At 36.0% G+C, this 23,888-nt stretch overlaps 1 protein-coding gene across 2 annotated transcripts in view; it reads left to right on the top strand.

Moving 5' to 3' along the window:
• Positions 1-23,888, top strand: part of GRB14 (growth factor receptor bound protein 14) — a 115,725-nt gene that overhangs the window by 30,059 nt on the left and 61,778 nt on the right. The window lies entirely within an intron of this gene.

The following is a 23,888-nucleotide window of genomic DNA, read 5'->3' as shown; positions in this document are numbered from 1 at the left end:
TTCTGTGTATTATCTCTAATCAGCCTAATATTAGAGCTGAAAGCAATTTCTTAGCGCTGATAGAAATTCATGAGGCCAAATAATTTTACTAGGTTAACAAACTACATAATTGATATAGGATTACAGCCAAGCATTGCCATTTTATTACATATATGATGTAGCTGTTCACAGAATAAATCAAGAGGCCATTTTGCAAATGTGGATTAGAATAGAGCCAGTGTAGTTGTGTTTTTAGAGCACTTTCAATAGCAAATAATGGAGTTAATACTTTCTTTTCACATAGTGAAGAATGTGATTGTGAAATTGCGAAACTTTTAGAAAGCAAAATTACTTCTACAAAGCGTAATCAAAGGAGTTTCATAACCAAGTATGTGTGTTCACATGAAACTGCTGTAAAAGACACATGTTTAGTCTTGTAGGATTCATCTAGTGTCAAGGTGCCATGTGCTGGATGTAGAGCATAAATTAAATGTCAATTTACACTAGATTATAATCCAATAATAGTTGATGCAATAATAGTTCCATGCCCCCCCCCCCCCGCCCAAACTATTGGATTTAGTTTCATTTGGCGCGGTTTAAGGTCATGCAGTTCATTTATTTTATTCCAGAATTGATACATCTGAAAGAGTGGGGTCTCATTCAGTTCACTGGGAGGCAACATTGATTCTAGTGGTAGTGTTACTGCTGGGTAGTTTTGGAACAACTAGCTTGTTCTTGGAAATTGATAACCATCTTTTAAGCATTCCCGTTGGTGACTGATCTTCATCCTTGTGACTATCCGATTTTGAGAAAGTTGTTAAAGCCAATGCTAGCACCCACACTAGAAAATATATGAAGTTCATGAGGCTCTGAGTTTCTTGCTGGACCCGAGCATTTTGGTATTTCCTAGGAAGAATATAAAATTGCTTGTGGACAGGAGCATTGTTAGAATAAGGATATAGGATGTCTGAAAACTTTTTTCTGTCACATTTTCTGTGGAACTGCAAATAGAGTATTTTAACTAGGATAGTATTTTTTCCAAGGGCAAGGTATCGTTATAGCGATAATTTGAACTAAATACATCCTACTAGGGTAGTATTGTGAAAGCAAAAGCAACAATAACCACAAATCGTTATGAATAGCATTTGAGTACAGTCTTCTATTCCAGCTCCTGTAAAATGTCTGTAAGTGTATGCATTGATTCCAGGAAAGATTTCTATATACTCTGCTGTGTTCATTCCACACACACTTCTGCCTCATCAATTTTGTCATGCCGCTAATATGTGCCTTTAAATGGATGCTCTCCAAAAGAAATTTTTGGAATGATTTATCTGAGTTGGGAATTTTAATAAAGGTGTCTAATGAGAAGTTTAAGCAAACCGTCTTTTTCTCAAAATAGCTTTCCCTGCAGCAAGCTGAATTTTCAAAACTCCTGCTTTGACTTTGAGAACCATGTTCCTTAAAATAGCTTGCAACTCCTCCCATTTAGGCCAGAAAATCATGGTCTCTTGTCTGTTAATAAACTGTCCAATGGATAAAGGTGGCTGGAAATAAAAAAAAAAAAAAAGGTTTATTTTAAACAATTTGGAATGAAACTCCACATGGTGAGGTTTACCTGAATAACTTCTGAGACTGTCACTTTTGAAGGCTCTCACCCATTTGCTGTGTCTATATATTCTGGTATATTTGCTAAATCAGTATCATTATCACATAGTCACTCCTCATAAATATTTGAACTTGCAGTCACAAAATGCATATTCTCCCACAATCACAGTGAAGAATGCTTTTCTCTTTCCGCCTACATACAACTCTGTAATGATGTCCACATTTGCTTTCTCAAAGTTTCTGCTGTGACCACTGGCAGAAACAGCATAGCAGACCAGATGGTCTGTTGATTTGAGTAGAAAAATTCTTTGGCCTTTATTTAATTCAGTAGTTCTACTCAATCTGCTCAGGAGAGTCTAATGAGAGCACATAAGGATGCTGCTGTTAAGATGAGGTACGTTGGCAGCATTTCTGCATTTCCTGCCCACCCTTGTCTGGGCATTGTCAGTAGTTTTCTTATCTTTATAAAACCGTTAAGTGGATCATTTAAATAATAAAAGCAGTTCTCCTTGCGGCATAATATTTTTAAAAAGTGGCTCTAGGTTTAAATCTTCTTACCTTTAGAGAATATGTGAAGACCGGAAACATAGACTTATTTCTGTGTGAACAATTGATGAGAAAGTTGACCATCTCATTTGGCTTAAGAAATATTTTGATTGCCACTGAGGTTCTAATGTGGAAGGATCGGAATGAGTAGGGGTGAAGTTGTAAACAAATGCTGGGACTGTCTTTGGACCTGGAGGTTAATAGCAGAAGTAGCTGTGACACTGTATTTGAAAAGACCCGTCGAGTGCTCACTTCCTTCCGATGTTGTCTGCAGTGATCCCACATCACTCCCTAGCTGATGCAGTATTTTTACTTCTATGAGAAAACGTTCATGTCAGGGGCAGTATTCTTCATAACGGTTCTGATATCTAGAATGAAAATTTGCTTTGGAAGATAATTCCAATTGTCAGTTTCTGATTTGTAAGGTTAGCAGACTTTGAACTAGGGAAAATAAAAGTGAGTAAAGATCTTTGCCTCAAAGTATTTATTGGAGTTTCAATTCATTGACTGTCCAAGCTGGGCTCGAACCTATGAATGGTGAAGTTGTGACCAGAGCTGAAACCAGGAGTTGGATGTTTAACCAACTGAGCCACCCAGAGGTTCCCCTTCCTTTTTTTTATTGTCAGTAAAGTTTTTTGTTAGTTTATGACATGAGAGTTGGTAATATAAACAATATTACATTATTATGTCAGTTCCAGTATTAAAAATATCTCATCTATAAAAATATTGGAGTAGCATGTTCGGGGAATACAGTGTTCCAGTAAACTAACTTTTTAAAACACTAACCCCCCCCCCTTTTTTTTTGTGGGTAAAAACTGTCTTGAACAGAGTAGTGCACCTGAGATAATGAACAAAAAAGGGTGTTTATCTATAATTACTGGAGAAAGGGGCTCCATTATTGAGGATGTCTTCTCTTAACCCTCAATGTTAATAATTTGGCTAGTTATAACTTTCTAGGTTCAAAATAATTTTGCTCTCAGAACTTGGAGGGCATTAATCCACTGTCATTCAGCATCTTGTTTTTAAGATAAAAAGCTTGTTGCCAATCTGATTCCTGTTTATTTGTAAGTAAGATTGTTTGCTTTGATTTGTTTATTGGTTTTTTAATCTTCTCTCTGGAAGCTTTGCAGTTTCTCTCTTATTGTTGGGATTATGATATTTCATTAAAATATGTTAAAATTATCTTCAAAAAACACTGTTTTGCTCTATACTTGGTAGGCTCATTTAATCCCAAGCCTACAGTCTTTTATTCAGCTAAGAGAACATTATGTGTTTCATTATTTTCTCTCTTCTGTTTTCCCCTTCTGGGTCCTAATTTTGCCAAGCATTATGTCAGCCTTGTGGTTTTGAGTGAGTTAACCTCTAACATCTTTGATCATCAATTGCATTATTATAAAGTGGAAATCATAATCCCCAGGAGGCCTGTACCCAATATGGTAATTATTCTTTCTCCTTCAGATGGCTTGCTCCTCTAAGCTTATCATTTTGATCGAGGCATTTGAATCTAAATATAGACTTCTGGCTCTTAAGTGATGTCTGGGCTGTTTTTAGCATGAAGGTTATTGGACATGACTCTGGTCTTCCTCAAGGTAGCCCTGGCTAATTTCTGAAGGTTTCTTTGAATACTGTAGCCTGTGTTATATGGCAAATACAGAGATCAGCACAAAGAGAAGAGTCAAAGTACATATGGAAATGGAGCTAGAATGTTAAATAGAAGGCGACACCAAGAGTCTGTTAGAAGGTAAAAGTCTATAAAAGAAAATAGGGGACCTATATGAGTTCGTCTGATGAATGGCTGCCAGATTAGTCTTCCCAGAAGAACAGCTTTGGTCATGTCACGCGCCTTAAAAATCTTCATTGGATTCTATTGCCTATGAAATTAACATCAGACTTTTAACACTTAATATACAAGTTGTCCAAAAGATTGGCTCCAGGGAAACTTTCCAATCTTACATCCTCCTATTCTGTACATATTCCTTTAGTTTAATCAAAAATATCACTCTGTTTCCCAGATCTATCCCATGCTGTCCTATTGAGTGTGAATTCTCCCTGCCACCCGTTTATTCCAGGGAAGTCCTCTTTTAAGGTCCAGGCCTATAGCCTCTTCCTTGACAAAGCTCCCTCCAGTTTCTGTACCTCATGTTCTTCTCTGGCCTAAAGCACGTGACTTGTGCATCCTTTATAGCATCTAACATACTGCCTTGAAGTGATTTTAGGTAGGAACTATGTCACACTCCTGTGTGATCTGCTAAGGTCTAACAGTGCTTCATTTGTAATTTGTGCCCAGTAAATAGGGTTGAATGAGTAAGTGAATGGATGCGTTGCAGTCGTGTTACATTGCAACGTTTTACATGGAGCAAAGTAAATTTGGAGCGTTTTGTTTATTTTAGTGGAGCTGACTAGGGACCAACATTGTGCTTTGTTGACTATTTTGATTAGAAGCTTTTATATTGTCTCTGTGACTGCTTTTTGATTTTTATGAATAGCTATAAGCACTTTGCTAATGACACAGGAATACTGTCAGATATTTGAGAAATACTTAGCTTTTAGTCCTATACATTTAAGAGTTTAAATGAAGAAAAATGAAAATCAAATATAATATAGCTGTGACTGAAAACTTTACACGTTTTAACGAAATTTCTTATACCATCTAACCTGTTTTGCCTGCAGAAATAGTTTGAAAATAAACTGACTTGTTACTTGGGATCCATGGTAATAAATCTTAGAGTTAAGGGTCTCTTAAAATGCATTCATTCCTAGGGCGCCTGGGTGGCTGAGTCTGTTGAGCATCTGACTTCGGCTCAGGTCATGATCTCGCGGTTCATGAGTTGAGCTCCGCATCAGGATCTGTGCTGACAGCTCAGAGCCTGGAGCCTGCTTAGGATTCTGTGTCCCCCTCTCTCTCTGCCCCACCCCTGCTTGTGCTCTGTCTCTCTCTGTCTTTCAAAAATGAATAAACATTAAAAAATTTTTTTAAATGCATTCATTCCTTCTTTTGCTTCTTTTCCAGTGATGAAATTGAAGATCATGAAATATCTTGGTCTTGAAGTTGTGACTTTCCCTGTAAGAAAGGTGTAGCTTTTATAAAGGCACTAGAAATTTCTTGATGGATATGAAGAAGAGGAATAGGGCAAGACATTATATGGCAGTTTGTGGTGTGATTTATATTTGGGAGAAGAAGCTTTATTTTTGTGTCTTCAGTCATCAGGGTGACATTGAATTGTGGCAAGTCAATGTATTCCTGTGTATTTTTGCGATAATGATGATACTTAAGAGAACAATACTTAAGTCTCCTGAAAAAGACTTTTAATTGTAGGGATTTACTCCTAGTAAAAAGGATTTACTTCTTTGACAAGTGGACAAATATTTTAGTTTCTTTCAGGAAATGAGTGTTTTCAAGTTTGCATTGATGTTTTTTCCCCCTTATAAGTGAAAAAAATACTTAATGCCCACTTTGTAAAAATGTCTTTTGCAGGTAAGGATAGATGCTCTGAGAGTGGTAGAGGACGAGGGACAAAGAGGACGGGGGACAAAAACTTAAGTCTTCCAACATAATGCTAACAACAACATACAGCGATACTAGCAGCTAATATGTATAATGCATATATTTCCATGTACTATCACTAGAAGGAGACTGAGCATGGGAAGTTAAGTACCTTACTTGACGTCATACCATCATTAAGAGGGTTCAAATACAGGTTATCTCAATATAACCCAGAGATGTAGTACTCTGTGGTTTCACCTTTCATTATTGATTAATTGATTGAAGATCAAATTGGCTTTATTAAATAACTCATGAATCAGGCAGCATCAGATCTAGCAAGAGGAGGGAAGCTCCCTGTGGTTTCACTCTTTAAACAAAGCTTTTGAGTAGATACAAATTCCCTAAGAAATTAAGGATTAACTTTAAATCTGACATCACAACATTAGTATTAGTGGCAGTCTCCTAAATGTTATTTTATCACATTGCAGAGAATCTCTGTCACAATCAGAAAGGTAGAATAAAACTCTTGGATTATTGGGCCAAATAAAAATTTCCTATTTACAATGAAAATATGATGGAAATTGAAATTGGGTTAAACCTTTTGTAGTTTATAAATTGAATCCAATGTAATCCATTCTAAACTCCGAATGTTAACACAGAATTAGATTTGATGCCTAAGTGCATAGGAGATTAACTAATTGTGTTAGATTTATAGGAAGACAAAAGGAGTATGATTTTCAGCACTAGTAAAGGAGACACTCTCAACTAAGAAAAATTCTACTTCATTCAACTTACCTAGAATGTTTTTCTGATTAGAAAACTAGATGAAGAAATTATCTCAACTTTAATGTAAAAATGAGTACAATGTTTTACTGCTTCAAATGGTTATTGTATACCCTTTCACCATTTTTCCTGCCTATTTTATGTTTTTTAGTTTTCCTTTTCTGCCTTCTTTTGGACTAATCAAGTGTTTTTGCATTATTTAATGATTTCACATTTCACTCTATTATTTTGTAGTTTTATACTATTTTGCAGGTCCTTTGGTGACTGCCGTTGACTTTATAACATGCATCCTTGGTTTACAAAAGTGGTACTGGCACCGCTACTTGGACCACTTAGCTCTATTTTTTTTTTAAGTTTTATTTTTTTAAGCAATCTCTACACCTAACGCTGGGACTTGAGCTCATGACACTGACATCATGAGTTGCATGCCCTTTCGACTGAGCCAGCCAGGTGCCCCAGATCACGTAACTCTATATTATCCTTGCACCCTTTGTGCTAATGTTGTCATATATTTTAATTCTGCACGTGTTTTAAATTTATTGATATGTTCATTCAGAATTCATTTTGAATTACCAATATGTTTACTTTTCCATTGTTCTTCCTTGCATTCTGCAATTATTTAAAAACAATTTTTTTTAACATTTATTTATTTTGGAGAGACAGAGAGGGACAGAGCATGAGTGGGGAAGGAGCAGAGAGAGAGGGAGACACAGAATCTGAAGGAGGCTCCAGGCTCTGAGCTGTCAGCACAGAGCCTGACATGGGACTTGAACTCATAAACTGAGAGATCATGACCTGAGCTGAAGTCAGACACTTAACTAAGTGAGCCGCTCAGGCGCTCCTTGCATTCTGCAATTAAAAAACATCTGAAATCAATTTCCCTTTGCCTGAAGAATTCCCTTTAGTATTTGTTTTAGTGCCATTCTTCCAGTAACAAATTATCTCCAATTTCTTTTGCCTAGAAATGTCCTTATTTGGAAGGATATTTTTGCTGTGTTTAAAATTCTAGGTTGGCATTATTTCTATTAACATTTCATAGATGTCTTTTCATTGTCTTCTGACTTCTATTATTTTTGTTAAGAAATAAGCTGTCAGTCTCATTATTGGATTTTCGAAGTTATTGCCCCACTTCAGGCTTCTTCTAAGATTTTTCCTTGTCTTTAGCTGAGCATAATTATTATTTTTAAATATTTGTCTGCTTAACATGCATAGTGCTTCTTAATTCTCTGACTTAATGGCTTTCCTCAGTTTTGGAGTGTTTTCTTTGTTTTTTTAATGTTTATTTTTATCTTTGAGAGAGAGAGAGAGGGAGAGAGGGAGAGAGAGAGAGCATGCGTGCATAAGTGGGGGAGGGGCAGAGAGAGAGGGAGACACAGAATCTGAAGGAAGCTCTGTGCTGACAGCTCAGAGCCTGACATGGGACTTGAACTCATGAACTGAGAGATCGTGACCTGAGCTGAAGTCAAGATGCTTAACTGACTGAGCCACCCATGCCCTCCAGTTTTGGAGTATTTTGACCATGTAAAGAAAGTTCTTTAAATATTGTTTTTCTAGTTCTTTGTTAGAAGCCATTATGAGCTTTTTTCCTTGCCTCATACATACCTAAAGCTCTTTTTTCCTCCTACTTTGCTCTTCCTTTATCAGTCAGTATTTTTACTGAGATATTCTAGTTCACTGATCTTTTTGGCTATATCCAACCTGCTCTTAAGGCCATTTTGAGTTTTTAACTCCCATTATTGTCCTTTTCAATAATATTTTTAAAATATCCGTGTTTTAAAACAAATGTTTAGAATTTTTCACAATAGTTATTTCATTCAGTTTTGCAGATTTGAGTTCTCTTATATATTCTCCATTTTTTGTCTTCTATTTTCTTAAAAACATTAGTTGCAATTATTTTGAAGTCCATATCTTGTCACTTCAATGTCTAGATCTTTTTCCATGGTCTGTTTCCCTCCTGTTCCACCCTGTCCCTGTCACTTTGGATGCCAGTGGGCTTCTTATCAAATGTTGGACATTGTGTGTGAAAAATTGAACAAGTTCTAGATGAAGTCACATTCTCCCTGAGAATATTCACTCTATTCTCTAATCAGATGAATAACCTCAATACATTAGTGAGAGTAGCTCAGATGGCCAAAGATAACTGCTATAAGGAGGAGTAGTGGGTGGTATAGTTTAATGATAAAAGATTTAAAGCTAGGCAAATTTAGAAAAGAGGAAGGGAGATGTGTCTAAAAAAGAGCAATAAGGAACAAGAAGAACTTATGGAAACAGGGCCATTGGGAAGTATGGAACAGTGATCTTCACTGATAATCAGTTGCAGTTAGAAGAAGGAGAAATTGAGAGACGTGGTTGGATTTTATGGGATTTTGTTCCTGATTAACTGTGAGATCCAGAGGAATGGTAAAGGATTTTAGTAATTGGGGAAATGTGGGTGATGAGATGAGAGGAGGTGATGTACATATCCTAAGTAGAGAATATGGGGCCCAAGAATGGATGACCTAGGAGTTCTGGTTTGAGTGACTGACATGAACAGGGAAAAGGGCATAAAGATATTAATTTTGAGGGGCTCAGACAGATAGTCATGGTGAAATTGTTAAGGAAGGAGAATCTTTTTATAAGCACTCAGAATTCTGTTCTCCCATTAACTATTCCAGTGACCATTTGGAAGGAGAGGTATGTGGTCATGGAGATCAGAAGCTTCCACTTCATTCCTAGAGTGTGTTATCAGAGATAAAAATAAATAGATTGATTCTGAAGATACTTAGGAAGTAAAATTAGCAGGACTTGGTGAAAAAAATGGATATAGGACGTGAATAGTGGGGCATGTCAGAATTGCTACCAAATTCCTGACTTATGAACCTAGATGGCTGATGGTGATGTCATTGACTGAGCTGGAAATACTAGAAGAGGATCAGCTTTGGGTGGTAGACAGTGACATCATGAGTTTGATTTGGATTTTCTGAGTTCAAGGTGCATTTGAGTCATTCAAATGGGGATATTACATAGCCAATTAAATATATGGGTATACTGCTTCACAGAGATATCTGAGCAAGAGATGGAAGTTAGTGAGTATCTTCCCATAATGTAATTGAAGGTTTTGGTTCGAATAAGCTGGCCGAAGGAGAGACAACAGGGAGAGGATTGCCAAGACTGTCCACATGTTACTGAAGGGTAAATAGAATGGAGGATGAAAAAAGTCCGTTTTCCTTAGCTTCAAGGAGATCATTGGTGACAGGGTGGGTTAGGACCTTCAGAGTAGAGCCCTTAGATTAGATTTGGAGAACTTTGTTGGTAAAAGAAAGAAAAGGTAGCTGCTTTAGCTGGAAGGAAACTTTAGCATCCTTTGTCTTTAAATCTGAGAGCTTCAATATGTTTAAAAGCCAATGAGAGGAATTTGGGTGAGAAAAGCTTAAATACTAAAAGAAAGAAGAGAATATCAAGTAAGGCTCCTAAGAAGCTGGTAGGGAAAGAGGGATGTATTAGTTTCCTACTTTGCTGTAACAAATTACAACAAATTTAGTAGCTTCAAACAGCACACAATTTCAGAAATATGAAGCCAGGGTGTCAGCAGGGCCTTTTTCTTTTTGGAGACCCCATTTCCTGGCCTTTTCTAGCATCTAGAGGCCACCTGCATTCCTGGGCTCTTGATCCTGCATCATTCTGACCCCTGCTTCTGCTTTTACATCTGATTCACTTTCTCTCTGCTTCTGCTGACGCATAGCCTTCCCTAGCTCTGACCCTCCTGCCTCCCTCTTATAAGGACCCTTGTGAATACCGTGGGGCCACCTGGATAATTCAGGATAATCTTCCCTTATCAAGTTTGTTAATTTAATCACCTCTGCAAAATGCTTTTTACCATGTAAGATAACATACACAGCTTCCAGGGATTAGATTATGGACTGTTTCGGCTGTGAGGAGCATTTTTCAGCCTATCACAGGAGACAAAGAGATAGTCTTTAGAAGGTAGAAGGGACCAGTTTCTAATTTAATGAGAAAGCTAGAAGGTAGCTAGAAGGTGCAAGATATAGGTAGTTCTGTGTCTGTAGTGGAAATATATTTTGTGGCTGGTGTTCACTGTTTGCTCTTTAAAATCAAGTTTGTTTCACTTGCTCCAAGGCAGAAACAGAGACAGGAGATCTGTACCTGAAGATCTGTACCACAAGAAAGTACCACCCAAAAAACTAGAGCACTCCTTCATTTAGCTAATAGCTAATAACCTGCTGGGAACCCGGTGGGTACAGGGATACAAAGATTTCAACACACAGTGGTTATTATCTTTCTGTAGTTGGAGGTTTTCACGGTGTGCTGAATGATCATTTTACCAGAGGAGTTTAGAAAGGATTCCTGGGAACTAAGTTATACAAGATGATCTCATAGACAATTCTAATATTTGCTGATTGTATAAATAATATGTATTTCTTAAATACAATATGTTTTATTTTATTTATTTTATTTTAATTTATTTTTAATTTTTTTAAATAAAAAATTTTTTAATGTTTACTTTTGAGAGAGGGCAAGCATGAGCTGGGGAGGGTCAGAGAGAGGGGGTGACAGAGGATCTGAAGCAGGCTTTGCACTGGGAGCAGAGAAGCTGGGCTCGAACTCATGAGCTGTGAGATCAAGACCTGAGCCAAAGTTGGCCGCTTAACTGACTGAGCCACCCAGGCATCCCTATTTTTTAAAAATTTTAAATATTTATTTAAATAATCTCTCCACCCAAAGTGGGGCTCAAACTCATGACACTGAGATCAAGAGTCAAATGTTCTGACGGAGCCAGCCAGGCACCCCTTAAATAAATGTATTTTAAAGAAATGGGTATTATATCCATAGAATGTATTAAATGTCAATACCAGAAATTCTTGCCAAAGTAAAGAATACCGTAAAGATTCTTAAGGAGCCATTGGCAGTATCTGAGCAGTTCAGAGCTCATGGCACTCTACTTTTATTAAATACTTGACCTTTAACTTGAGGAATCTTATAGCTTTTTTTTTTAATGTTTATTTATTTTTGACAGAGAAAGACAGAGCATGAACGGGGGAGGGGCAGAGAGAGAGGGAGACACAGAATCCCAAGCAGGCTCCAGGCTCTGAGCTGTCAGCACAGAGCCTGATGCGGGGCTCGAACCCACGAACTGTGAGATCACGACCTAAGCCAAAGTCAGACGCTCAATCGACTGAGCCATCCAGGCGCGCCTTATAGCTTTTTGTATTTTAATTTTGCAGGAATAGTAAATAATTATAAAATTATAAAAATAAATGCATTAAAAATAACCACTCATGATCCTATCTCTCCTTAATTTCAGTTTCCTCCCTTGAGATCACATTGTTAAAAATTTGGCATGGATTCTTCTAAGTTTTTTTTCTACATTCTTATACTTAGTGGGTGTATATAAAACTTTAGGTATTTTCTTTGTTTGTACACAAATAGGGTCATACTAAATTATTGTTGTGTAATTTAAAAAATTCAACAGTATGATTTTACAATCTTTTTTGTTAATCCATACCTTACTACTGTCAGTTGCTATCTAGAATTCCATAGTCTGAATGCAATGTATTTCATTAATATGTAACCATTTTCAATATATAAATTGTTTCTATTTTTTTCTACTAAACAGTGATGAGTGAACATCCTTCATTTATATATTTATAAACATCCCTTTATGAATATTTAGGCTACTTTGTTGGTAGAGAACAAGAAAAAGAGTACTTATATCAAAGGTTGTGGGTTCTTAGGATTTTTATAGATGCTGTCAAATTTCCTTCCTTAAAAGTTTGTTGTCATTTATTCTTTCATTAGTGTTTCAGAGTACCACTCTTTTCCTAACACTGGTGTCAGTATTATTTGACATTATCCATCTTAAATTTTTGTCCAGTACTGAAAATGCCTTATTTTAACACACATATCTCTTATTAGTAGAAATATCTTTTCAAGTTTTTATATTCAGTGGTATAATATGTTTATGTGTGTTTAAATTGTGTGTCTATTTCTGCCCAGAGTTCATTTGGAGGTTTGTTTCTTTGTTTTTCAGTTAATTTTTAGGAACTCTTTGTGTATTCTGGATATTTGTCCTCTCTTAAGTATGTTGCACATACATACCCTCAGTCTATGCCTTGCACTTGAGTTTTATGTATGTCTTTTATGCCATAAACATTACAAATATTTGTGAGTTAAATGTGTTAACCTTTTTTAGGACTTGTAGGTCTTACTTAGTAAGGCTTTTCCCACCACAAGATTATTAAACCATTTTTTTGGTTATTTCTTCCATCATGTTTATGAATTAGTTAATTTTTAGAAATTTCTCTTAGTGTTCTAATTTTGGAGTCCATTTTAGTATATCAGGTTAGGTAAAGAAACCTGTACCCTTAGTTTACTCAAATGCGCACAGTCAATCTTTTTTGAATGTCTTACCCTTTCTCCATTGATTTTCAATACCAGCTGTTGCATATACACATGGATGTGTCAGTGCCTTTTTAAGAAATGGATGACTGTAGCTTTATATTATATCAGGTATATCAGGTATGAAAAGACACTCCTCACTGATCTTGTTCTTCTAACTTCCTTGGTTATAATTGTACATTTTCTTTACTCTGAAACAGTTTGACTAGCATAGGAAATTATCTCTTTGTTAAAGGTTACATGGAATTTATCTGTGAAAAAAAACTGTCTGGGACTGGCCCACCCTTTGGGATGGTGGCTCTTTGACAGCTTTCTTCTATGGTAACTGATGTCTTCAAATTGTCTGGTTTTTTTGGATTCAATATATGTAGATTATACTGCCCTAGAGAATTAATCATTTCATAAAATGGAAAAAGTAGTTTCTCAATATTCTTTTAATTCTTTATTTCTCTGGTATTATTTCTTCTTCTATATATTGGTACTTTATTTTATCTCCTAGATTTGTTTCCCTAACTATCTATTTTATTTTTGTCCCCAAAGAACAGATCTTGTTTATTAGTTCTACCAGTTTACTTTCTACCTTTGTCTTTATTAGTTTATTCCTTCTGCTTTGCTCAGGTTTAATTTAATGATATATTCTAATTTTTGGATGCTAATGAATTTGTTTTCATTCTTGTTTATTAATAGACATGTTGTTTAAGGCTGTGGATTACAATATGGGAACCGTTTTAGCAGTATAAGATGTGATTTATAGTGTTTCCATTGTATTCCTTATTACTACTATACAGATATTCTGCCACTTCTGTTTTTTCTTAGTTATGTGAAGAGTCTTAAAATTTTTAGATGCTTCCTAATCCCAGATTTAGTAGTAATTTTCATGTTGCTGTATTGTGATCAGAAATTGTTGTCTGCACTCTTTCCAGTGTTAAAATTTTGGGGAGTTTTATCTGTGACCTAAAATGTGACCAAATTTTTATTTTTAAAATCACTTTCTTAAAGAGAAGTTACAATCTCTGATTTAATCTGAGTATTCAATATGTGACAGTCAAATCTATATTATTAATTATATTAGCCTATTTCTATTTTTTATAGTTATAGCTACTTTTTAATCTGCTTGTTCTTTGGGGCACCTGGCTGGCTCAGTCGGTAGGGCATGTGACTGTTCAAGCCCCACGTTGGGCATGGAGCCTACTTAAAAAAAAAAGAAAAATTCTGCTTGTTCTTCATGGTTTGAGAGGGTTGGTTAATAATGTTTCTATCTGATTTTCCTTATAGTTCCTTTACTGTATGCTTTACAAGTGTGTATTATATGACAGTTAGATATAATCAACATATTTTTATTGTGATTCACATCATTCAGCATTATGAAGTCATCTTCATTGCTTTTTTAGTGCTGTCCTGGGTTCAGTCTTGCATGATATCGACCACTGTGTTCTTTCTTTCCTTCCCTCCCTATCTGCCTCTCTGTGTTCTTTCTCCACCCCTTCTTCTCTCCTTTTTTCCCCTTTCTCTCCACCCATTCTTTTGTTTTCAAACTCAGTTAGTTATACCGATCTTTCTCCCACAGAATAGAGTGGAATCTGCTTAATAATTCAAATGCAAAGTGTTTTTTTTTCCTTTCAGTGAGTAAGTTTGGCTGTATTAAATACTGAGATAACATAAAAGTTTAGTATGAATACTGTCATTTTATTTTATATTATATTTTAAAACTTACAGCTTTTGGAAAAGAATTCACAATGTGTTCTGCCTTTTTAGCATTGTGTTCTTTTAATTAGAAAGGTTTATGTTTCTGTTGTCATGACTGCAACAACATAAAAAACCTTAATCCTCTTATTTATTTAAGGATTTATTTATTAATCCTCTGTAAGGAGCGATAATAAACTTAATATTTTTCCTCTTCCTCTTCCCTTTTCTACCAGCTGATTTTAGCATTATAAAATAATTTACTTAAATTCTTTTGTGGTTTATCAGTTTTAAATAATATCTTTTGATCTGAGTAACATTCCATGTTTTTCCTCCTTCGACTTTCATCTTTTTTTTTTTGTTTGTTTTATGGTTTCTGCATTGTTAAGGCTTATACTGCTTGTATTTTATTATAGCAACATAATGACATAGTGATTTAGTCCCATAAGTAGTTTTGGTATTTATTATAGTCCTTTTACTCTGATTTTTCCAGCCATCTCTTGGATGACTACAGTTTATCTTCTAGTAAATTCCTCAACAAAATCCCATGGGAACACGATTTTATGTGTTTGCATATGTTCAAAACTTTTGAACATTCGCTGTTGCCTTTATAATGAATGAGTTTGGCTAGATTTTAAAATCTCATTTATATTTCTTTGCTCAAGGATTTCACAGGCATTACTCTATCCAGTGGTGTGACCAGAGGCAGTGGGGTCCACCTAAGTGTGTTGTTGACTGTTGTGGATAAATACTCACCTGGTGGATCCCCCCTTACAGCTACTAGAGCTTTTTTTGTCTTGATGTCCAAGGATTCTTTACATTTGAAGTCCAGTAACTTTGATAAGGTATCTTACTGTTTACTGTTAAAAGGTGTTTCTTGGGGGAAGTACGCCCTTTCAATAGGTGTTTTATTAAAAAAACATTTCTTATATTTTGTCTTCACGAATGTATTCTTTTCGATGATTTTGATTTTCTTCTATGGAGATTCTAGTTATAGGTGTGGAGATCTCCTTAACTTGTCTTTAGATCCCTGTTTCTAATGCTTCTTAAATTTAAAACAGTTTCTCTTCTCTCTTTGGCTGCTCTTCTTGTATTTGTCATCTGTTTACCTTACCTCTGATCTCACTGTAGATTTCAGTACATAGCAGTTAAATCTCTTGAGCTCTGCCAGCCTATGTTTCATCTCCTCTTATTGTTGTGGTGTTTATTCCCTGTTGCTTTTAATTTTCTGGTTTGTGGGTGAACATACATGATTTTACTTCATTCCTTTTTACTCTTGGTTTCAATTTATGTTCTCAAGTTTTATCTGAAATTTGGCAGAACTTTTCTTGCAAGCAGTCTTCTGCCATTTGTTTTTCCTGTACCTTTTCTCCTTTCTCTCCATTATTAGGATGCTTGTATGGATTCAGCAGTGGTTCCATTATATCGTTCATCTTCAAGGAATGGGTGGTTCTTGGAACATATTTATGAGAAGGAAAGTCAAGGTCCAAGTACTAAACTAAGAACCTTTTTCATTTCTGTGTTTGATTTTTTTTTCAGTCTTTAATTCTTCTATGTTAATGGAAATGGGAAAGTATAATTTTTTTAAAGTTTATTTAATATGAGAGAGCGAGAGAGAGAGAGAGAGAGAGAGAGGGAACATGCACAAGTAGGGGAGGGGCAGAGAGAGAGGGAGGGAGAAAATCCCAAGCAGGCTCTGCACTGTTAGCACAGAGCCCAATATGAGACTCAAACTCACGTACTGGGAGATCATGACCTGAGCTGAAACCAAGAGTCAGACGCTTAACTGACTGAGCCACGCAGGTGACCCTGAAATTTTCTTAATATCATCATTTCCACTGCTACAGAGGTATGATGTTCCCTGCAGAGATGGATTTCTGACTTCCTTTGGTTTTTATTATTTTTCTCTGCCTTAAAAAAAAAAAGTCTTTATTTGTTTTTTAAGTTATCTCTGCACACACCATGGGGCTCGAACTCACAACCCCAAGATCAGGAGTCACACACTTGACTGATTATAGGTGCCCCCAGTTTTTATTATTTTTTTGAGGATTTTTGTGCTTATGTTCATGGAGGATATTGATGAGAAATAGGATTATGTTCTGATACCAGTCTGATAATTCACAACTGCAGGTAAATATGAATTCTTCTCTCAGGAAGCATTAGGAATTTTATCTTTTCTCTTTGGAATTGTCCCATTTCCCACTATTTATCTAATGTGACTCCTTTTTCATTGAAATTACTTAGCCTTCTGTGGGTCTTTTTAGTTTAATTGTTTATAACTTTCATTAGCTCGGGGAACTTCTGCCTTTTTCTTATTTCTTATACTTTTTTTTTTTTTTACTCTTTCTGTGACTCATATTTTATTTGTGTTTATCTTTCTGGGTTGTTCCTATGTTTTGTTTTGTTTTTTCCTTTTTCTTCTTTTCGTTGACCTTTACTTTACATTATAGGAGACTCTCTCTCAACTTTATCTTCCATACCACTTAATAGTTTTTAGTTTTATTATATTAATATGTTACTGTATTTCCATACTATTTATAATATCTAGGAATGGTCTGTGGTTCTTTGATCTCTCCTGTTAACACAGCATTCTATTTTACCAGTGCTGTAGCACCTTGAATCTTTACCTGATCTAAGGAGTCCGATTAGACTTAAAATTCTAATTTTCTTCTCAATTATTGCTGATATTTTGGGAAGGGGTTTATTTTTTTGTTCATATTTTTATCTTTTCCCCTGTTATCTATTTTCTTCAAATGTTTAGTAATCCTTGGTTGTCTGTTTATTAATGTGGAATTACTCATTTAGATGTTTCCTTTTTTTTTTTTCTTTTTGGGGAAGTTTTGGTTGCCTCAGATTCTTCATTCCTTTACTCTTCAGTATTTACGTAGTATTTATAATAAACTTCTATTTAAAAAATATATATATATATACACTCTAAACTTAATTTCTTCACCATCATTTCTCTGATACATAAATTCCTGCTGTAATTGCATGTGTTCTTATCACTCTCATCCCAGTGACCTCCTAGCTTCTAGAAATTCTTTTTCTTTTAATTTTTTTAAAATTATATTTATTTTTGAGAGAGGGAGAGAGAGAGAGAGGGAGACACAGAATCTGAAGCAGGCTCCAGGCTCTGAGCTGTCAGCACAGAGCCCGATGTGGGGCTCGAACTCACAAACTGCAAGATCATGACCTGAGCTGAAGTCGGATGCTTACCCGACTGAGCCACCCAGGCACCCTGCTTCTAGAAATTCTTTTAATGCACGCCGATTGAAGTACCCTTCTTATATCCCAGAATCGTTTAAAAAAATAGGATTTCTTTTTTCTTACTAAGGAAATACTTCTTTTTTTCTTGCTCCTCTTCCTTCTTCTTGTCAATTTAAGGTTTTGGGAGCATGAAGAGAGGTAGGTGCTGGTTTTCTGTTTCAGCTCTTTCTTGATCTTATCTCTCCAAAATTTCAAAGACTATTTTTCTTCAGAAAACCTTAAAATATATGAAATACAAAAGGCATAGGCAGGATGTTTATCTTTTTTATAGCCTATACTTTTGTTAATTAAAACTTATATTGTAAGCTCATATATAAGAAAAAATTAATGACTTTTGTATGTATTTGGCCACTTGATCCTGCTGTTTTTACCTCCTTGTCATCTTTGAAATCTTGACTCCTTTCTAATTTGGTAATTTCCATTTCTCTCTTGAACTTACTTAGGTCCGTCTCACTGTTTTCCTAACTTCTAGTTAGGATTCTCAGAAGTAGCACACTTCATCTTCTACTCTGAGGTAAATTCACATCTTAACAAATATTGCTACCTTTGCAGATGAGAGTCAGATTCTTCCACGTGACATAGAATGACCATTCTTGTCTGGCTCTTCCCTCCATGTTTCTCCAGATTCATCTTTGTGTATGTTTTGTTTACCTGGAATTACCTTCATTCTGGAATCTTTTTCTCACTCAGTGTTAACATGTCTGCTGTCTCATGGTGAAGTTAAGCTCTTTTACTTTTATAGTTCCACCACTTTATTTATAGTCATTTACAGAACTTAACACTTTATTGAAATTATTTTTAAGTGTCCATCTGCCCTCCTGTAGACCGTAGTCCCTTAGTAGGTGGGCATAGTGCTCCTAGAAACTATGTCAGTTTTAGAATACATAGGCACTTTTAAAATGCTTTGAATGAAACTTGGTTTGGTAATATTTATAATCACTAGGGCTTATAACTCATTCAGTAATTTCTTTTAAAGAAGAAATTTTCTATCAGATTTTAAATCAGTGAGAAATCCTAGCCATTCCTGATAGAAGGAAATAGCTGTCAGAGGAGAGGGAGAAATAGGATAGAGGTAGATCAGATCAGCCTCATCAAGTGAGAAGCCCGATGCCATGTCACATACACAGGGAAGCAAAGCCCTTTAGTAGAGTAAGATAAGCTGGTAGAACTTGAGGTACTGAGTTTATGTCTAAATATCTAGACCATTAATTGCTATCATAAAACATTTTAAGATTTATCTGAAATTGGTGTTCTTAGGACAGCAGTTAAATGTAGTGTTTACGTTACTGACCACTAGTAGAACTATGTCAGGTAGCAAAAGAATATCCAAATGTTCCTGTGAAGAAGACTGTGTGCTTTTGTTCAGAATAAATCATAAGGCTAGCAATTGTTAAGACGAGAAAGGAGGCTTGTCCACTATGTAACCGGAGCGACTAGTCTTTCCACATTGATTGTGACTGAACATAATGCCTACTGTGTACAGAACGCACTCTGCTAGGTATTCTGGGAGCAGCAGAAGAAATAAGAGATTGGGCCCCACCCTTAAGGACTGTATTTTCATTAGGCAGAAAACCACGGCCTATGGAAGGATTTATTAGCTATTAAAACAATGGATTAGTCTGTGCAGAGTAAGACATGAGCAATAGAAAAGTTTAATTTTTAAAAATGTGCAGGGGTGCCTGGGTAGCTCAGTTGGTTAAGCATCCCACTTCGGCTCAGGTCATGATCTTGTGGTTCGTGAGTTTGAGCCCCGGCATTGGGCTCTGTGCTGACAGCTCAGAGCCTGGAGCTTGCTTCGGATTCTGTCTCTCTCTCTCTCTCTTTGCCCCTCCCCCACTCATGCTCTGTCTCTCTGTCCCTCTCTGTGTCAAAAATGAATAAACGTCTCTCTCTCTCTTTCAGAAATAAAGACTAAAAAAAGTTTTTTTAAATGTACAAAATAAGGAGTAGTATAATTTAGATGGGGGAATGACTTCTTGGAGGGGTGAGTATTGATCTGAGATTTTGTGGGAGATGATGAACCTGGAGAGGCAATGAGCTGCCCCAGAATGGGAGGCACGATAGCACAACGTAGAGGGGGAAGACGAAGGGGCAGAGCAAGTTATGTTTTGTGTAAAGCAGGTGATTGGTTGATTTCTTGGCCAAAGAAGTATTTGTAGCACTTACTAATCAAGATCCATTCTTCTGGCTTATAGCATTTGATTTTTTTGGCATAAAGCCACTGGGTAAGTCAACATGATGGTAAATTAGACCTGTTCTTACCTCCCAGGAGCCCACATTCTAAATGATAGAAAGTGCACACACATAAGAAATAGCAGCTTGACTCAATTAGTGTATGACAAAAGGTAAAGAGAGAGGATGGAAAAGATGGATATGGTTGGAATCTGTAAAACAGGATTAAATAATACTTGCTTTACCGGGTTGTCACAATAAAATAAAATAACATATGTAAAGTTCCTAATCCTTAATAGGTAACTTATGTGCATGTATTGTGTCTCCCTTCTTCTCCACCGGTCAATTCTAAGGTAAACTTGTGGGGAAAAAAAAAAGAGAGAGATGTTCGAAAGAACATGATCAGTGACACTTTCTGAAGAGGTATGTCTCGTCATGGGCCTTGAAAGATTGGTGGGGTTTAGTGAGCAAACGTTAGGAACAAAGAGGTAGACATACGGAATGAGCTTTTGGGAGCTATGGGAAGCTTTGTTTATGTTGAGTGGGAGAAGTTGGAAAGGCTGGGAACCTAGAGGTTGGCTGGTACCTGTATAGAATCCTCTTCTGCTCTGATCCTACCTTGTACACTACTCTGACTGATGGTTTACATGTTGTCATGGGTAAGCTCCTTTGGTAAGCAGGAATCAGGAGCTATCAACTTTGAATTCCCCACAGCAAATAGCATAGTATTTTACACCTAGTAAGGCCCTTCACACATATTTATTGACTTAGTAAAGATAACACATGCTTAGGTACATCAGAAACAAGGACTGTATGGTGATATTTCATGCTAATATTATATCAAATTATATAGTACAATGTGGGAAAGAATATTGTAGCGTGGAATAGTGGGGTGTCCTGGGGAAGGCCAGATCTGGGTTTCACCGTGGCTCATTGACTTACGCACCTTGTGAACCTGGGTGGGTTCTTTTGCAATATGTACTTATATCTGAAACCATTTCTTAGCTATCTGTTCTTCTGGCCTTTTGTTTCCTCATCTATTGACTAGCTAGTGCCTACCTCATAGAGTTGTTATAAGGATTCAATGAAAACTAGCTCAGTGCCTGGTTCATATTAGGTGCTCACATATATTGTATTAATAATCATAATAATAGTTATTTTTTGATATTCTTAATCCACATTGAAACCTTGATATGCATCTTTTGAGGGGCAAAATGTACTCTATTGCTATCAAAATACTGAGCAAGAACCAAAGTAATGTGCAGTGCTGTCCTATATATTTCACTGTGGATCCTGCTGTATTAAGCTCAAAATCCTGTTTTATCAAATTTCAGTTTTGGAAATAAGGACCTGAGCCACAGTATAAGGAAAAGGGGCATCTTGGGCCCCTTTCTCTGTGACAGCAAAGCATTTTCAGCAGCTGCCTCGGTCTCTTCCAGGCCCACACAAGCTTGGTTTCCTTGACCCTCACAGCAGTTCTAAAATTGTTGGCCATGGGTTTTTATCCTCATTTTGCAGAAGCTGAAAAAAACTAAGGGTCAGGTGACAAGGTTAGTGAGTGTGAAAGTCATTTATAATAATGGTAAAAAAGGCATAGGCTAAAGTTAAATTTTGAATCAGTGTCTATAATAAGTAAGAAGTAAGATAAAACACAGTCAATATGAACACTTGGAAAGGATCACTGAAAAAGGAGACTCTGCCTGTCTTAAGTGTGAATGTCATCTCATTAGTCTTTTTGCCTATTGACGAGGAAAAAGTGTACGTAAGTTTCATTTTTCAAAGACAGTGACCTTTTTGGCAACATAGAGTCACAAAATGCCACACTTTGCTCTTCATGGTTTTCACTGGAATTTTTTAAACTTCAATTTTCGAGTATTCCAAAGAGATGACCTATCACACGAGTTGTCTGTCAAGTGTTTTTTTAAGCCCTTATAGGGCAGGTATATTGCACTGCAATAAATATAGATCCTGGGCATCATTTTGACTTGAAGGATTTTTTTAGTGTTTAAAAAGCTCTATAGTGTCAAGTGAAACAGCATCTTTGACTTCCCACTCACCTAGACCTCAAAATGCAGACTCTGCTTTGAGAACCTCACTTTGTATCCCTATCAGCTATCAAGTTCTACGTATTCTTTTCTCCTAATCACTTTTCAAAGAAAATGTCATTTCTGTATATAGTTTCTTCTTCTACCTTGGTGCATCCTTGATACTTGACGTCTAATCACCATTAGGCTCACCTAACCCAGTACTGGGTATGATTTTTTTTTAACTTAAAAATGTATGATCTCTATTGCACTTTGAGATAGTGACCATGTCTTATTCAACAATATGTTCCTACCACCTAACACGCTGCCTAACATATAGTGGGTACTTTGCCTCATTATTTAGGGACATGAACTGCTTTGATGATGGTGGAACTCCTTTTTTGAGACGAGAGATAACACATCTTTGTAATATTCAAAGACTAAATTGAGAAAAGGAGAAAGAAAAAGCCAAATACTATAGATAATAATCTTGACATTACGTAGTTACTGTGGGCTCTGTTATTGCTGGCCTGCCAAAAAAGTGACTCAAGGTTAAACCAGAATCTTTCACTTTACAAATGGTAACTCCCATCCTAGTATTACTAGATTTTTAATGATATTTTTTATTTTAAAAGGCCACAATAAACCTAATTGGATAAGGATCAAATGAATGCCCCAAATTAGATCCACCTGTGACTTTTTATATTAAGTGGATTTCCCTCCCTAGCTACCATTGTGAGGGATCTATGTAGGTTTTGAAATTCAAAGTAGGGAACCCTAGAGTTTGTAGTGTCTCTTTTTCTTTTCAGGAACAGGAGATCACTGTGCATATAAAACACACCCAAAATAAAGCAGTAAAGTGAACCCTGCTTAGTAGCAGTCCAGATAATGAAATGGAAAGTTTGTGTCTGAGATGCCTAGAATCTTCCATTTTGCCTTGTTACTATACAACAGCCACCTTGTAATCTAGCAATTACAAGGAGTTTCCCTTGTACTGAATACAGTGGGTTATCCATGTGTCACAGTTGAAGAACACAGAGTAGATGCTTGTTAAGTCCTCAGTACAGCAGGGATCTTATAATTACAGTAGCTCTGATTAGTTTCAATACTGTGATACTTTTTATCATTTTGAGTGTTTCTTTTAATCTTCATTTAGACTTCATTGAAAACGTTCTTGTTAGCCACCAATGATTTTACTTTGACGCTCCTCCAATCCCCCCAGATATTCTACTTTTCAATTATTTTAAGAAAAAAGGCAAAATGCCTGTTAAAATTTTGAATTTGCATTGAGCAATGATTATTGTTTAAATACTTTTAATTGAATGAAATATGCTAGGTTACACAGGTCTGTGCTTTTTAAAAACTGATAAGCATTTGCAATTCATATATTGTGGTTTAATGCCCTTTTTAAATTTAACATTATTTTTAGGTTGATTGTTAAGGTAATATTTAACAGAAATACTTAAGTGTGTAACCTCAAGGATAGTTGAAAAGCCCATAATACAAAAATTTTAGCTGTTAAAGAAAAAATGCATCAATGAATATTAATAACCTTTTATATAACACGTAAATTAATACTTTGGGACCAATTCTAACCTCAGGATTTTTTGTGCCTTATATAATATGTAGCAATCGACCCATTTATCAAATTTATGAGTTACACAAGTAAATTAAGTTCATCTGCATATTTAAGTTCTTTAAATAGACCAATGTAAACAGTTTCTTATCTGCCATATGTTGAAATGTTTTAGTAAACTAAAGACATAACTGCTTAGTCAACAAAGATGGCATTAAATTGCACTGTTTTGGAAAAAAAAGTTAAGTGAACTAGATGCCTGTTAATCTGGTTCTTTAAATATCATAAACAAAAGTATCAGAATGTGTTTCCAAGGACAAAGGCGGAGTTTTCCCGGCTTTGATTGGTTGCTGCCTTGTCCTGTCCCACGGCC

Source organism: Panthera leo, chromosome C1 (genome assembly GCF_018350215.1).
Source record: "Panthera leo isolate Ple1 chromosome C1, P.leo_Ple1_pat1.1, whole genome shotgun sequence".
In the NCBI taxonomy this organism is placed as follows: Eukaryota; Metazoa; Chordata; class Mammalia; order Carnivora; family Felidae; genus Panthera; species Panthera leo.
This window is presented reverse-complemented; position numbering and strand designations above follow the sequence as displayed.